Source organism: Rhincodon typus, chromosome 48 (genome assembly GCF_021869965.1).
Source record: "Rhincodon typus isolate 14 chromosome 48, sRhiTyp1.1, whole genome shotgun sequence".
NCBI lineage: Eukaryota > Metazoa > Chordata > Chondrichthyes > Orectolobiformes > Rhincodontidae > Rhincodon > Rhincodon typus.
The window spans coordinates 5,307,485-5,321,412 of record NC_063379.1 but is presented as its reverse complement, the minus strand read 5'-3'; the positions used below and the strand labels follow the sequence as shown (position 1 = coordinate 5,321,412).

The 13,928-nt window shown below is 43.0% G+C and overlaps 1 pseudogene; it reads left to right on the top strand.

The window, feature by feature from the left end:
• Nucleotides 1–1,081: 1,081 nt before the first annotated feature.
• LOC125488017 lies at nucleotides 1,082–11,472 on the top strand (annotated as a pseudogene).
• Nucleotides 11,473–13,928: the final 2,456 nt, after the last annotated feature.

Below are 13,928 nucleotides of genomic sequence, written 5' to 3'. Positions count from 1 at the left end.
TAATTGCCCAGACAGTAGTTTAGAGTTAACCACACGGTGTGGGCCTGGTGTCACATGTAGGCCAGACTAGGTATGGATGGCAGTTTCCTTCTGTAAAGGACATCAGTGAACCAAACACGTTATTTTTCTAATAATTTACAATGTTTTCACAGTCATTATTTAATTTTTAATTCCAGATATTACTTTAAAGATTCAATTCAAATTCCATCATCTGAAACGGCATGATTTGAAGCTGAGTCCACTGAACATTTTTGTGTTTTGGGATGAATATGCTGGTGATCATACCATTAGACCATTGCCTCCCAAAATGCAAAGGAGAGATGCAACATATTTGCACAAACGTGCAAAACCGTGCATAACACTGCTTCCTACAAAACTAACTGCTTTATTGAGTATAATGCAGTGAAAATACCCTGATGGAAATAAATGAACTTCCAGTAATATGGGGATAATTCCTGGGAATGTGACCGATGGTATTGGTCCATGGTGATCAGGCAATGCCTCGATGGTTTGTACGTTAACTTCCTTAACTTTAATGGTTCGTTGTCCAATACATACGTTCAAAGAAGATCTTCAGAGAAATGTGCAACAATTTTATGATAATAAAATGCAGTGATATTTTAGCTGATGTAAAGACAAGATGTAAAGACATGATGAGGTTTGACATACAGTGATTCAGTACAAAGTTCTACAGCGTTGTAGCCTGGTTGGTAAATTTGTGCCATCCAGAGAGATTGTTAGCAAGCAACTGTGGAGCAATAACCTTGAACTTAAGAGGATGTGGAAAGGAGTTTGAAAGTTTGGAGAAGATGTTAATGACAGAGAGGAGTCAATGCTCAAAGACTAATGTGAGCTTGACAAAGACAGAGACAGCGGTGGTCAAGGGGGTAGCGACAGGGTAAATCTTCTACTATGAGTGTCACAATTGCGTTCCTTTTGAGTGAATGAGAACTTTAATGGGAAGTCACAAAGTGAGCAAGGATAGGTGAAGCAGGAGTCTTCCTTGAAGTATAAAGACATTGAAGTGTAAAGAAGAAATTTCATTGCCGTTGGTTCTGCAGCTCTGATCAAATTAGGAAGAATGGGAACGAGTGAGATGGATGCACCCAAGAGGCCAGTGTCAAAAGAGATGCAAGAAATTGGAAGAGAGTATGGGGAGTGTGGACGTATGTTTCAGTGACTGATAGTCTGAGACAGGGATAGAGCGCCGGCGAATCTGGACTCAGAATGAATAGTGTTTTCAACAGAGAGAAATTTCAGGTCAGGGTTAATACAGGTCTATGTTCCTGTTAGTGCAAAGGGCAAGGCAGGTTGGTGTGAGGAATGCTGGATGACGAGACAACTTGAGACTCTGGTCAAGAAAAGGAAGGAGACGTATGTCAGGTGCAGACAGCTCGGATTGAGTGAATCCCTAGAGGAGTATAAGGGCATTTGAAGTCCACTTAAGGGCGAAAGAATTATTCTGGAGAGAATAGAGCTCCTTAAAGATTAACGAGGACAACTATGTGTGGAAATACAGGAGATGGGTGACTTACCAAACTAAAATTTAGCGCCAGTATTTAATGTGGAGAAGGACATAGAAGGTAGGGAATGTGGGGAAATAAATGGTGATGTTTTGAGAAGTGTCCATATTACAGAAGAGGAGGTGCTGGATGTCTTAAAATGCATAAGGTTAGATAAATCCCCTGGACTTGATCAAGTGTATCTCAGAACTTTGTGGGAAGCTCGGGAAAACATTGCTGGGCCCCTCGCTGAGATACTTGTATCATCGACAGACATGGATGAGGTGCTGAAAGACTGGAGATTGGCTAACGTTGTGCTATTATTTAAGAAAGGTGGTAAGGAAAAGCAAGGGAACTATAGCCCGGTGAGTTTGGCATCGATGGTGGGCAAGTTGTTGGAGGGGATTCTGAGGTACAGGATTTACATGTATTTGGAAAGGCAAGGACTGAATAGGGATAGTCAACATGACATTGTGCATCGGAAATTGTGTCTCACTAACTTGATTGAGTTTTTTGAAGTGGTGACAAAAAAGATTGATGAAGGCAGTGTGGTAAACATTGTCCATGGATTTCAGCAAGGCTGAACAAGGTTCTGAATGGTAACAAGGTGTAGAGCTGGATGAACACAGCAGGCCAAGCAGCATCAGAGGAGCAGGAAGGCTGACGTTTCAGGACGAGACCCTTCATCAGAAATGGGGGAGGGGAAGGGGGTTCTGAAATAAATAGGGAGAGAGGGGGAGGCGGATAGAAGATGGATAGAGGAGAAGATAGGTGGAGAGGAGACAGACCGGTCAAAGAGGCGGGGATGGAGCCAGTAAAGGTGAGTGTAGGTGGGGAGTTAGGGAGGAGATAGGTCAGTCCAGGGAGGACGGACAGGTCAAGGGGGCGGGATGAGGTTAGTAGGTAGGAGATGGGGGTGGGGCTTTAGGTGGAAGGAGGGGATAGGTGGGAGGAAGAACAAGTTAAGGAGGCGGGGACAAGCTTGGCTGGGTTGGGGATGCGGTAGGGGCAGGGGAGATTTTGAAGCTTGTGAAGTCCACATTGATACCATTGGGCTGCAGGGTTCCCAAGCCGAATATGAGCTGCTGTTCCTGCAACCGTCGGGTGGCATCGTTGTGGCACTGCAGGAGGCCCAGGATGGACCTGTCGTCTGAGGAATGGGAGGGGGAGTTGAAATGGTTCGCGACTGGGAGGTGCAGTTGTTTAGTGCGAACTGAGCGTAGGTGTTCTGCAAAGCGATCCCCAAGCCTCCGCTTGGTTTCCCTGATGTAGAGGAGGTCACAACGGGAACAGCATACCACATTAGCAGATGTGTAGGTGAACATCTGCTTGATGTGGAAAGTCTTCCTGAGGCCTGGAATAGTGGGGAGGGGGGAGGTGTAGAGGCAGGTGTAGCACTTCCTATGGTTGCCGGGAAAAGTGCCGGGTGTGGTGGGGCTGGAGGAGAGTGTGGAGCGGACAAGGGAGTCACGGAGAGAGTGGTCCCTCCGGAAAGCAGATAAGGGTGGGGAGGGAAAAATGTCTTTGGTGGTGGGGTCGGATTGCAGATGGCAGAAGTGTCGGAGGATGATGCGTTGGATTTGGTAGACTGTTTAGTAAGCTTCGATCACATGGGATCCAGGGGAGCTAGCCAATTGCATACAAAATTGGCTTGAAAGTCGGAGACAGAGGGTGGTGCTATAGGATTGTTTGTTGGACTGGAGACCTGTGACCAGTGGTATGCTGCAAGGATTGGTGCTGGGTCCATTGCTTTTCCTCATTTAGAAAGATTATTTGAATGCGCGTATAGGACGTATTCTTAGTAAGTTTGAAGATGACACCAAAATAGACAGTGCAGTGAACAGTGAAGAAGGTTACCTCGGTATACAACGCGACCTTGATTGGATGGGCAAATGGAGTGGCAGGTGGAGTTTAATTTAGCTAAATGTGAGGTGTTGGTAAGGCAAACCAGGGAAGGTCTTACACTGTTAATGGTCGGGCCTTGGGGAGTGTTGCTGAACAAAGAGACCTTGGGGTGCAGGTGCACAGTTCTTTGAAAGGGGAGTCACAGGGAGATGTGGTGGTGAAGGAAGTGTTTGGCCTGCTCGCCTTCTTCATCGGTCAGTATCTTGAGTATAGGAGTGGGAACGTCATGTTTCAGCTGTACAAGAGATTGGTTAGGCCACTTTTAGAATACTGCATACAATTCTGGTCTCCTTTCTATAGGAAGGATTTTGTTAAACTTGAAATGGTTCAGAAAAGATTTACATGGATGTTGCTGGAAATGGAGCGTTTGAACTATAGGGAGAAGCTGAATAGGAGGAGCTATTTTCCCTGGAGTGTTGGAGGTTGAGGGATGACCTTTATGGAGGTTTTTAAATTCATGAGGTGAATAACCAAAGTCTGTTTTCCAGGGTAGGGGAGCCCAAAACCACAGGGCTTGGGTTTTAGTTGAGAGAGGGAAGATTTAAAAGGGACCTCAGGTTAACTTTTTTCTCACAGAAGGTGAAACAAGCTGCCAAAGGAAGTAGTAGAGGCTGGTATAATTATAACTTTTAAAAGGCATCTGGAAGGGCACATGAATAGGAAGGGTTACGAGGGATATGGACCAAATGCAGGCAAATTTGACTAGATCAGTTTAGGATATCTGGTCAACATGGACGAGTTGGATGGAAGGGTCTGTTTCCATGTTGAATGACTGTATGCCTCTGTGACTCTACGACATTACACAATACTTTCATGTACCTGCCAGAAAATTCAGGAAGGCAGTTGAAAGCCTTGACAAAATGTGGAAGGTTTTTTTTAAATGTTTGAATACGTCAGTTGTTTAATTGGAGCAATTGGAGCTTCAAAATATGTATAGTACAAAGGGGAGATACAACTGTTAACTGGAGCTGGGTGTGGTCAGCCCAAATTTGGAAGTTGACCCAAGTTTGTAGATGGTGTCGCCAAAGGGAAGCAGCTACACATGACAGGAGGAATCAGTAATGGAAATGTTACGAACTCCGGCAGATTCCCACATTCCAGTGCGGGAATGGCAAGACTTTCAATGGATGAAGATTTTCAGATTACTGTGAGGTCATTTCGAATGGAGTCACCGAAGGGCAGTAATGCAAAAACGTGAAAGGTCACAGTCTTGGCAAGGCGCTAAAGGGTGGTGACTCTTTGCGAACTGACTTCAGCAGATCTTATTCTTACATATTTTATGATCGTTCTGCTGTACTCTGTTCTGCTACCATACTTTGTATGGTACAATCTGTCTGTATAACATGCAAAATTAAATTTGTCAATGTATTTCAGTACATGTGACAATAATAAACGAAATCAAATCAATTTTGCAAACAAGAGACCATAAAACAATTAGATATAGGAGCAGAGATAAGTCATTGCTGTTATTACGTCCACTCGCTATTCAATGAGATGATGGCAGATCTTATAATCCTCCAACACCATTTCCTGCATCATTCCCTCACTAATTATGAATCTGTATTTCAGCCTTGAATATGCAACGTCGCAACGTCAACGGTCCTCTGTGGAAAATCATTACAGAGATTCTCTGAGAGAATGTTAATGCCCACTTAGAAAATAAAAAAAGTCACTCATACCTCTTTCTTAAATATGTGACAAATTATTCCAAGATTATGCAGTCGGGTTCTAAAGTCTCCCACAAAGGGGAACACAATCTTTGCATCTACTCTGTCAAATGCCCTAAGAACCTTATCATATTCTAACATATATCCTCTCATTTTGCTGAAGTCCAATGGGGTCAAACCCAATCTGGTTGATCTTTCCTCCTACGTAAATCCTTCCATATTCAAGATCAAATTTCTCTGGACTGCCGCCAAAGCCAATATACTCTTCAAAAGATAAGTGAATCAAAACTGTTCATGATCTTCTAGGCCTGGTCAGAATATTGCCTTGTGTAGATTCAGCAAGCCTTTATGGTAATTCTCCACTCCCTTTGTAATAAAAGTGAATAGTCGATTTACCTACCCTATTACCTGTGCAACTTGGATACTCGCTTTTTTTTGTGACCGATGCACGAATCCATTGTCGAGGATTTTTTGGAGAGCATTTAGAAAGCAATGGCAGGATCAGACAGATTCAGCATGGATTTATGAAGGGGAAATCATGCTTGAAAGATGTGTTGGAATTCTATGAAAATGTAACCAGTAGAGTTGACAAGGGAGAGCCAGTTGATGTCGTATATTTGGACTTTCAGAAAGCATTTGACAAAGTCCTACATAAGAATTTAATGTGCAAGATTAAAGCGCATGGGACTGGGGGAAATGATTGAGATGGATAGGAAACTGGCTAGTAGAGAGGAAACAAAGAGTAGGAATTAATGCATCCTTTTCAAATCGGTAGTCAGTAACTAGTGGGGTGCCACAGGGATCAGTGCTGGGACCCCAGCTATTCACAATATATATTAATGATTTGGATGAGGGAACAAAATGTAACATCTCCAAGTTTGCAGATGTTGGGTGAGAGGGTGAATCGTGATGACGATGCAGAGATCCTTCAGCATAATCTCGACAGGTTGGGTGAGTGGGCAAAATCAACAGCAGATGCAGTAAAATTTGGATAAATGTAAGGTTATTCACTTCGGAAGCAGAAACAAAAAGGCAGATTACTACCCGAATGGCTGTAAATTGGGAGAGGGGAGTGTGCAGCGGGATCTGGGTGTCCTTGTGCACCAGTCGCTGAAGGTAAGCATGCAGGTGTAGCAGGTGGTAAAGAAGGCAAATGGTATGTTGGCTTTCATTGCGAGAGGTTTCAAGTACCAGAGCAGGGATGTGTTGTTGCAGTTGTACAGGGCCTTGATGAGACCACATGGGGAATGTTGTGTGCAGTTTTGGTCTCCTTATTTGAGGACGCATACTCTTGCTCTTGACGGAGTGCAGCAAGGGTTTACCAGGCTGATTCCGGGGATGGCAGGTCTGACATATGGGGAGAGATTGACTAGTTTGGGATTGTTTTGGCTAGTGTTCAGACAAATGAGGGGGTATCTCATAGAGACTTTTAAATTCTCACAGGACTGGACAGTGTAGGTGCAGGGAGGATGTTCCCAATGGTGGGTATGTCCAGAACCAGGGCTCACAGTATGAGGATTTGGGGTAGACGATTTAGGACGGAGATGAGGAGATTTTTTTTTCACCCACAGAGTGGCGAGCCTGTGGAATTCATTACCACAGGAAGTAGTTGATGCCAAACATTGAATGTATTCAAGAGATGACTAGCTATAGCACTTGGTACGAATGGGAGCAAAAGTTATGGGGAGAAAGCAGGATTAGGCTATTAAGTTGGACGATCAGCCGTGATCATGATGAATGGCGGAGTAGGCTCTGCGGCCGAAGGGCCTCCTCCTGCTCCCATCTTCTATGTTTCTATGATATCTCCGAAATCCCTCTGTGTTGCAACTTTCTACCGACATCACACATAAAAATAATGTTCAACTTTTTTATTCTTCTGCCAACGTGAAAAGCCTCACATTTCTCCACATTATATTCCATCACCAAGAATTTTTTCCATTCAGGCGACCAGTCTGCAGTCCTCTGTAGACTCCTCGTGCTATCCTCGCTATCAGCCTTCCCAATTATTTTTGTGTCATTCTCACAAATTGCCTACTCTAATCACTGAACAAGGTGGTGAAAGTTAAAGAGGTCAGTTTCATATCGCAATGCAGTCAAACAACCCTGAGAAAGACATTGGAACATTTGGAATTTAATCAGTGAATGGTTCACTGTGAATAGAAGGACATCACTGAACCGGGATGAGATCTTGAATTCATAATGTTTATGTGGACAGCACCGTTCCTGTCAGAATGCAGCCTTTTTTTAAGTTTTACTTTTGTTATTCGTTCTGTCAGAATTGTGCACTTGAGTCCCAGCACTAACTAACTGGCGTTACCAAGAGAATTAGCAGGCTGCCTTAATTTGTTTTCATTTCTTTTAAAGAAGCAACAAGAAATAAAAGATGCTGTTACGCCAGTATCACCAAGGTGATCTCAGAGGGTATAAATTGAGAGCGTTGGCAATGATCAGCTTCGAGTTTAATGCAAGCAATTTGCCAGCATCAAGAAGAGTCTCATCACTTCACGTGGAAAATGTTTATTCCAATTCAGAACGTGCTTAAATTATATTATATGGTTCTTGCGATTATTGGTCTAACAGGTAAGTGACAATCATCGATTGAAGTAACCAGAGAAGTTTTGTAAATTTGTGTATGAGCTTCTGTTTGGTACTTTGTAACGTATAATGTTATATTCTGATTTCTTGGTCCTGGTTATACCAACATGTTAACTGTGAGATCATTTTCTTGACTGACGATTTAACTCAGGTCACATCCAATTTCCTGAATAGATGTTAAACCTCAGTTTGTAACTAATAGGCTTAGAATTTTTGAGTTAATATATTTAGTGGAATATTGTGAATTGTTAAATCAAACCTCTGTGCAAGCCAACTCTCTGACATCATCTTTCAGTGGGAGACGTATACTGAAGCTCTCAGTTTATCATACCTGACCCCTGTGAATGTACAGTACTTCTAGTACCCGTCCAGGCAGAATATTACTGAGCATAGTCACTGACTGCAGTGGATCACTATGGTGGATTACTTTATCAAACATTCATCACGTATATGTTGAAATGTTTGGTTAATTAATTTGCTATTACTTGAAAGATTAGTTGCTCTACTGGGAGACTTCTCTGCTTTCAACAAACTTTGAATCCTCATCCATTAATTCATTTGACACATGCATTCAACAACACCACTTATTTCCTTCCCTTTGTGCTCAGAACTGTGCTATAGAATGCAGTTTCCACTTCCATTTGTGTCTGTCTGTACAATTCAGAATCAAAGTCAACTTTGTCACAGAAGATGCATGTCGTTTTCTAAATTTTGACTCTGCTCCTCTCTCCACAGATACTGCCTGATCTGTTCAACAGTTCTAACACTTTCTGATTTTTGATTATCCCACTGAATCCGAGCTGCTCTTAATCTCACAGTGGATGGGATCAGACCCACCAACAATATGGTGCTGTTCCCAGTCACATTCTTTCTGACATCGCCTCCTTGAAATTGTTTGAGGACCCCACAAGTAATTGATTTGTTTAATTTATTTCGCAGTTCATTCCACATAGAAATTATCTGTTTCTACCTCTCTCTCCCTCCCTCCGCCCCTTTCCCTCCCTCCCTTTCCCTCTCTCCCTCTCCTTCTCGCCCTCTCCATCTCTTTCTTCCTCTCCCTTTCTCTCTCCCTCTCCCTTTCTCTCTCCCTCTTCCTCTCCCTCTCTGTGTCTCTCTGATGTATTTGAATTCGAAACATGGTGCCTTTGGATGATGTTCTTAACAAATTTATTAATTCAGTTCGACCCAAGACATTTCTTTCACATTTTGTCGATTTAGAATATGTAAATCAATTAAAGGCGTCACCTTCTCTTTTTTTACCTGCTGGAAAATGTAGTTAATATCAGACTGAAATTTATCACATTTTTTCCTCACTTGCTTCACCTTTGGCCACTGCCTTTCAACCTCCTTCCATGGCTTCTGTGCATTCCATTCAGGAACATAAGTGTTCTACAATATTTACTATAAATCCCTCCAATTCCCAGAATTCAATTCACTTTGTTTCCTCATCCACACCTTCTGAGGAAAAAAGTTCGGTTCCTTTACCTTGAATTTAACGCCACCTGTTGTCCACCTGTCCTGACAAAGTGAAAACAGGATAACCTGTATGCCTGTCAGCACAAGCAACATGCAATGCACAGGTATCCTGCAAGAATGGATCAGATCTAAGTTCTCCAGTCCTGCAAATACAGGAGTACCATTGAACAACTAACATGTGGAGGACATTATGCATTCGACACACATTTTTGACGATAGTGGAGCCCAGTGCATCATTATACTGGACAAAGCTGTCATACGTGATTGCAATGTCAGTGAGGCGTGCTGACTCAATGACCTCCTCCTGAGATGCTCAACATCACAGCTTACACTCTGCTAGATGTGAAACTGGGATTTTGAATGATTGGTTACTTACGTTTTGGTGCATATAGGTGAATTTGCGATTCGTGAGTTCGCGTATCCAGAGGATAGACTGTATACAGATTGGAACAAGAAATTTGTTCGTTCCTGGGGATGATCTGATCTGTGGGTCAGGCACAATCCTCGATCCTGTCCAATCCCGTCAGCGCTCCCATTCTTTGACGGGGTCCAATCCTACAAGGAAACCAATCCTTGTGGATGCCTAATATTGAATTGATTTACTTATTCACAAGTTTGAGTAGGTGCGTGACTATAAACCTTAAAGTGGTCCGATTCCAGGGACAGTCCAAAGCTTTGGTATTTTTGTAACATAGTTTGAATCCAAAAGGAGAGTGTTGAATCCTGACCATTTCCGGTTGTTGATGTGGCTCCAAGACTGAGGAGCTATTTTTACTCCAACAGGTTTTACCGAGGCAATTGCCTGCATCTGGCAAATACATTCCCATCCTGGGGAAGCATCCAATCAATGGATGGACGTAATGATTCCTAAAGATTCCAATGACATTTTACTTGGTTTAGTATCATCGTGGGTCTAATTGCAAGGAATGTTCAACTTTAGATGTGCATGGATTTGGGGAGTTCTGTGTCTGAGGGTGGCCTAACTATTGAACATGTATAAATCCCTGAGACTCTGATATTTAAGTGGAAGGGGAGCTGGAAGCAGCAATGATCCTAACCAGTTATATAGTCCAATCCTGGAATGTGTCCGAATAGAATGGAAGGTACAGATCTGGTGTGGATGGGATTGGATGTTTCCACATGTCAATGCTGTATTGTTATCCCAGGTGTGAAATTTTATGTGGAAATCAAGACAGAGAGTCTGGAACCTGAAAAGTAGCTGAACACAAAGATCTCCAGTTTCATTAATGTATTTAAATTCGGTTCGAATCAGAATTGTCATTTTAAACTTTTAATCTCTGATTATTCCCAACATCCAACCATTTGTTGATGCTGAATTCCTTTCATTACTATGTGGTTGAGGAACAGAGAATGCTTCATTCCCAATACCCTGCTTATTTTCTCCATTCTGTCTCACAGTTAATTTACTGGGAATTGTGATCCTATCCAGCGGAAAGTGTGGTCTCCATGCCTCCATCACGTGTTATCTTGTGGCCATGTCAATGGCGGATCTACTGGTTGTTATCACTGAGGTCATACTGAACCAAATTAATTATTGTTATCTCCCAGTTTCATTCTTATCTATCACCCCTGTGTGTAGTGCCCACACTGTCCTGCTTCGTGCAGCCACAGATTGTTCTGTCTGGTTCACCGTCATGTTCTCCTTTGATCAATTTGTGGCCATTTGTTGCCAGAAACTGAAAGAAAAATATTGCAGCAAGAAAACTGGCTTTATAGTTCTAGCAATAACTTGTGTTCTGTTATGTTCAAAAAACTCTCCCTATTACTTTATGTTTGACAAACAAGAAATAATCAATAACATACCGTGGTTCTGTTATCCAAAAGCAAGCTTCTATACTGAGCCGCACTGGGTGGGGTTTGATTTGTTTAATACATTGTTAACACCTTTTATTCCATTTTCTTTCATTCTGTTGCTCAATGCATTGATGGTCAGATATATTTTAGTGGCCAGTCGAGTCCGTAAGGGACTGAGAGGTCAGAGTATTGGAGGGCACAGTGACCCAGAGATGGAGAGCAGAAGGAAGTCTTTAATTTTACTCGTCACCATATCTGGCAGCTTCATAGTTCTATGATTGGTGTTTGTTATCGAAAGCATATGTTATTTCACTGGAGCAACAGATCCCACTGACTGCACTGATTCTGAATATATATTTCAACAAGTTGGATGGATGCTGCGGAACTTAAGCTGCTGCACAAACACATTTATTTATGGGGCGACTCAGTCCAAATTTCGAGAGCAGGCAAAGATCGTGGTGAAATATCCAGTTAGATCAATTATTGAATGTATAAAGAATAAAAGGATTTGAGTGCAACACTTTTTCCAGACTACGAATGGATTTTTGATGCCTAAACTAACCATAGAGATAAAATAAGCAACAGTGTACCATTGAGCAAGAGGTGACAACTGCAGCTGCTGATGGACAGTGAGCAGTTGGTTTGTTGGCAGATACTCTGCAGGCTAGGCACTCCGGTGTTCTCTGGCAATGTTACAGAATCTGCCTATTGCTGTCCCATGATGCCAGATGTTGCTGCTGCCTTTGTGAGGGCAGTTAACCAACCCAGGTGATTGGTCACTGCCCCATCCAATGAAGTAGCTTACTGTTGTAGCTGACAGCTGCGTCAGTCAATGAAAAAGCTGCTCCCACTGAAAAGACAGCCTTCTCTCCTCATCAGCGAGATCCAGCAGCTACAGCGGCTTGTCAGGGGAAACCGCTGAGAGGATGTTTCCCTCCTGGGAGAATCTAGGGCCAGAGGGCACAGTCTCAGAATAAATGAGTGCTAATTTAAGAAAGCGATGAGGAGGAAATTCTTCTCTCAGAGGGTTGTGAATTTTGTAATTCCTTGTCACAGGGAATTGTAGAGACGAGCTCTTGTGTATATTTAACACTGAGATAGATTCTTAATCAGAAGGGGAGTCAAGAGTTACGGGGAAAACACAGGAGAGTGGATGTGAGGAGTATCAGATCAGCTGACAAGTGGCAAGTCACATTGGTGCCACACAAATGCCAGGAAATGACCATCTACAATAAGAGACAATCTAACATCCACCCCTTGACATTCAATAGTTTTACCAAGACTGAATCCCCCACTATCAACATCCTGGATGTTATCCTTGACTAGAAACTCAACTGGGACTCACCTCATAAAAGCAGTGGCTACAAGAGTAGGTCAGAGGTTAGGACTACTGTGGCGAGTAACCCACATCCTGACTCCCCAAAGCCTGTCCACCACATACAAGGCAAGTCATGACGGTGATGGAACACTCCCCACTTGCCTGGATGAGTGCAGCCACAACAATACGCAAGAAGCTTGGCACCCATCCAGGACAAAGCAGCCCCCGCTTAATTGGCACTACATCGACTCCCTCCACCACTGATGCTCAGTTGCAGCACTATGTATTATCTGCAGGATGCACTGCAGAAATTCACCAAAGATCCTCAGACAGCACCCTCAAAACACAAGACCACTTCTATTTCGAAGGATAAGGGGAGCAGACATATGGGAACATCACCACATGAGTGAGCCACTCACTGTCCTGACTTGGAAATATATCGCCGTTCCTTCACTGTCACTGAGTAAACATCCTGGAATTCCCTCCCTAATGGCATTGTGGGTCAACCCACAGCACATAGATTGCAGCAGTTCAAGAAGGTAGCTCACCACCGCCTTCTCAAGGGAAACTAGGGGTGGGCAATAAATGCTGGCCAGCCAGCGACGCCCACATCCCACAAAATGAATTAAAAAGAACAAACTTGTCTCGTGCAGCTGACAGCTACCTTCTCAAACACCACTTAGACCAACATTCACAGGGTTTTCAGATCCAGAATTGGACTGCTTTAGTCACCATGTAACTCTTAACTGTGAAGCCTGAGAAGTGTGTACAATGTGTGAGGATGGGGATGACATATGTAAAAATGAAATCAAAGAAGTTGCATGAAACAACAGCAGCCAGTAAAATAAAGGGAAACCCAATGCATATTTTAGAATTTTAGGGGCAAGTGGATAAGGGACATAAGTGGCAAACTGTGGATGTAGGAAATAAAACAGAAAATGATGGAGAAATGCAGCAGTCTGGCAAAATATAAACAGAGTTCAAATTTTAAGTCCAGAAACGTTTCTTCAGAAATGATAGCAGCTGGGAAAATGTACTATTTATGGAGATGGGTGGGGCGTGAGTAATGAATTGAGTGGATAGTTGGAAAGGGAGCCCAGAGAGAAAGAGACAAAGGTGATTATGAGGACTTTGAGTAGTTAACAATGTGATGGTTGTGCTGAGAGCAATGCATTTCATGACAAGACTTGGGATTATGGTGGTAGGGCATAGACATGGAAGGTGTCATGCTGTAAAATTGTTAAACTCAATATTGAGTCCTGAGGTCTGTAAGATCCCTAGACAGAAGATCAGCTACTGTTTGTCCAGTTTGAAGTGAGCCCCATTGGAGCATTGCAGTAAGTCTGAGACAGAAATGTTGGCATGAGATTTGTTGGGAACACAGATTGTGTTGAATTGGCAGGCAACTGGAAACTCAGGGTCATTTTTGTGGAAAGGATGGAGGTGTTCTGCAAAGTGGTCGCTCAGTCTGTGTTTTGACTCCACAATGTAGAGGAGACCACATTGTGAGCATTGAATACAGTCGACAGGAATGAGTGAAGTGCAGGGAAAGCGCTGCTTCACCTGGAACTTGCGTATGGCACCCTGGATACTGAGGAGGGAGGAAGGAAACGGGCAGGTGTTACACATCTGTATTTGCATTGGAAAATG